Consider the following 3,913-nt stretch of genomic DNA (forward strand, 5'->3'; position numbering starts at 1 on the left):
CGAGCATAGCCACTTCCGACTTCTGCAGCTCGGTCAGTTCGCAGCATCGCCGTGCCTCGGCCAAGCCCGACTGCCGCCGTGCCTCAGCCAAGCCCGATCGCTCCGCTGCGTACGCCTGCTCGTCAGCCGTCCCGCTCAGCCAGCTCGCCGCGCTCACCATGCGAGTTGTGTGATGCGTTGCCTCATTGCTAGCTAGTGTGTGGCTACACAATGGGCGGCTATGGAGGCATATGCATGCTAGCACAACTAGCTAGCTCCCCAAGCATACGTACGCTGCAGCAAGTATGGTACACGCGAGGTGAGAAGGTGGCGTATGCACGCGGGCTAGGAGGCGGTCACCACGAATTGGATTAAATTCGATCAGTTTATTTTTGAAGATATCCACAGCCAACAGATTGAAATGGGGGCATATTGGTCCAAGAAAATAAATGCTAACGGCAAGAGCTAACAGAGATGACGGGAGGGCCATATAAGGAATCAAACGAATATTTTTTTTTTTACTTGAATCAAACGAATATTTAGTGTCAAAAAGGGAAGAACTATCGTGTAATCTAATACTTGCCTGGGCACTCTAGTGTCTTACGCGGTGCTCACGCTTCTCGCACGTCGGATCCCGATCGAACGATCTGAACTCAGCGGCGTTTCCGTCCAAAAATTAAACGAACGCTATCTTTTCCTTCTCTTTCGTCAACTGGTCAAATCTCATGCTCGTCTCCCATTCCCCTCTCCTCTCGCCCGCATCGACGCCCCGCTCGATCTCCACCTGGTCCGTCTCGTCGGCGGCGAGTTGCTGGTGTGAAACCCCTGCAGGGTTATGCTGGTCGGTTGGGGTAGTTGGGGAGGTCCGTCGACGGCATGGGCGAACGGATCGACGCTACCGAGGTGGGGACAGACGGGGTGAGATGGGTCCTTCGCCGTCGCGGCCCTGCGAATCGACGCGTCCGAGGCGGCGGCGGGGTAGCAGGGGTCGCTGAACGAGATGCGCCTGCTCAGCCTCGCGAATCGACACGGCCGAGGCTGTTGGACGTGCTTCAAGGTGTCCCTAACAGAGTTTCAGCGGCGTGGTTCTGGTAAATGCTTCGACCTCGCTTGGTTTCTGCCGTTGTTGCTTCGGCTGTAGTTTTTGATCTATGCGCATTGGATTTTACCTCCAATTTTTGTCCTCGGTGATGTTGGACTAGTATGCACGGTGCTGCTGGTCAGTAGGCACGGTGCTGCTGGCAGTTACAGTAGTCTAGTTGGTGCTCGTGTAGGCTTCCCATCTCGATCTGATTACTCCTCAATGCTCATCTCCATCTGATTGTCTTTGCCTGCGACAGCCCAACTAGACTGCTACGGACGGCTCGAGTAGGACAGGCATAAAGATGGCTGGATGGCTCAGCTGTGAGACAGCCATAGACTGCATCGTCTTCAGAAGCACCTCGCCGTCCTGCGATTTTTTCTGCCATCAGAACTTGCCGTGGCTCTCTTAGGTGTTGCAGAGACTGGATACGTGCTCATGGTGCAGGTACCGTAGATTGGTCTCTGTGATTTCTAACTGCAGTTTATCCTGTAGGATGTAGCAAGTAGGCGTTGTGATTTTGAAGATCAGTGTAGTTTTAGCCTTGAAGTTAAATGGTAACATAATACGTAGCTATGGTGGTTTCTGTTAGGGTTCATGTTATCATCCATTAGTTCAGCTCATTATGCAGTGCCCACATGTAGTTTTGGGTCAATAGTTACATACATGCTATCCCAACTGCTTGATGCAATTCATTTTGTGGAGTTTCTCAATAATTTCGTTTGAATTTTATTGTCCAACATGTATGAAGTTCTATGTTGTAGAAACCATGATTATGGATGTAACTAGCACATCAGGACATGTATATTGTATGTAATATTATGCTCCTAGGTTGTATGTTTGTCAACTTGTAATTATTTGATCGTAATTAACTAATTATGCAATGGGGTATGTATATTCGTTAGATGGTGTAAAAGTTAGATAATAAGTACATCCTGTTCCCTACTAGTATGCACATTGGGATATTGTACGCAGAAGAGGATGTATATTTTTTTGTTGGGATGTATATTTTAGGCAATACGATGTATTTTTTTGCTGGGAATATTTCCTAGGAACATTTGTTACATGCTGTTTACCAATTTGTTAGATGTAATTTTTGTTTTATTTTCATACCCATCAGTATATATTTTGCTTCCAGGAATGTATAATCATGCATGTTCATATCCATAATAAATTAATAATGGTGACAAATTTATGCTCATGGACACACTTTCTTTTCGTGCCTTCTTATATGTATTTTTCTATAGATAGTATGTAACTTTTAGGTCTAGTCGAGCTGTATGATTGGTGAAATCCGTACCTGAAACACATAGAACATTTCCATGTTTATGAAATAGTACATTTTGTATAGAAGCTTAATATACAAGACAAAGAAGCAAGCACAGTTTCATATCAGCAAATAGCATGTAGTTTGCCTGAGCTTGTTTTCAAGTCTAGAAATTTGCGGCTGTTATTATGCTCTTACTTGAGATTTGCATGCAAACAATACAAACCAGCTACTAATTTTGTTTGTGTCATTTTTCTTACAGTTCATAAAAAACTCGGCTTTCTACTTCACTGCGCACTCATGTCGCTTGCAATTGCAGTGAGCATAACCTGAAGGATCTCATACATGTCAGTTGTGAGTGGTGGTACAAAGTTTGGATCTCACGAACTTTGTGAAATACAAGATGCTCTTTTGTTTATTGCTTTCACAGTAAACCATTTTATACATCCTGGATCTTCTTTTTTCCTGCTCCAGAGCGTATATCATATCAGTTCTTCCTACTTTGTGATGGCTCTACTATGAGATCTGGCTAGCTTTGTTGCCGTCCCTGGATCGTTTTGTTACATCTATGCACTCATCTCTTCTTGGGATGGGGATGGGCAGTGGGGGTAGGTGATCCAGAAGAATTTTTACATCTAAGTTGTTCTTGGTATAGTATCTATTCTACTAGTAAATTTGGATGAGTAGTTGAGCAGAAGTATCTTCATCCAAGTCAGGTATTTTGCACAGAGGATGATCTAGATCCGTTTTGGTTAGATACTTTTTTGTTTGGGGTAATTGCATGTATTTTTGTTCTGCGAACTGGCACTGCAATGGAGTTTTCAGCGGTCCCTCGGGTCTTTTTGTTAAGGCAGATTCGTTGCTGTTTTGTGCCCGCGCCTAAACAAAAGCAAGTGTAAACTCATGCTATTTTCGGTAGCTGTCGTTATCAGGTCGTGGGACCACTTACTATTCCTGGAAATATTCCCTTTCGGACAGGGGGGGCACCGGCTAGAGCAAACCAGTAACCGCGCACTCCCTAGCCACGCCCAAGAACTATTTTTACATGACCAAAAAAGGAAGTCAAATTTTAACGAGGGCCAAATAAGGAATTCTCTCATTTTCAAACTACTCTCACCCATCCTGTTTAACATTGTTGTAGACATGTTGGTTATCTTAATCGAGCGGGCTAAGGCGGATGGCCAAGTCGGAAGCCTAATCCCTCATCTTGTTGAGGGAGGTATTTCAGTTTTACAATATGCGGATGATACGATCTTGTTTATGGAGCATGATCTCCAAAAGGCATTAAATATGAAATTAATTCTGTGTATCTTTGAATAGTTGTCGGGATTGAAAATTAACTTTCATAAGAGAGAATTATTTTGTTTCGGAAAAGCAAAGGAAGACGAGCAACAATATAAACATATGTTTGGTTGTGAGGTGGGCTCCTTGCTGTTTAGATATCTTGGAGTCCATACATTACAAAACGCTTAGAAATTCAGATTGCTATCGGTAGAAACCCGATTTGAGGAAAAATTGGGATGCTGAAAAGGCAAGCTCTTATCTTACGGAGATAGACTTGTTTTGATCAATTCTGACTTGACAAG

The 3,913-nt window shown here is 44.1% G+C and overlaps 1 long non-coding RNA gene across 1 annotated transcript; it reads left to right on the top strand.

The window, feature by feature from the left end:
• Positions 1 to 746: 746 nt before the first annotated feature.
• Positions 747 to 2,827, top strand: LOC124677372. Its single transcript, XR_006994037.1, has 2 exons — positions 747 to 1,070; positions 2,590 to 2,827. It is a non-coding gene; the product is annotated as an uncharacterized LOC124677372 (long non-coding RNA).
• The last annotated feature ends 1,086 nt before the right edge of the window (positions 2,828 to 3,913 follow it).

The sequence above is a fragment of the Lolium rigidum genome, chromosome 7 (genome assembly GCF_022539505.1).
Source record: "Lolium rigidum isolate FL_2022 chromosome 7, APGP_CSIRO_Lrig_0.1, whole genome shotgun sequence".
Lineage (NCBI taxonomy): Eukaryota > Viridiplantae > Streptophyta > Magnoliopsida > Poales > Poaceae > Lolium > Lolium rigidum.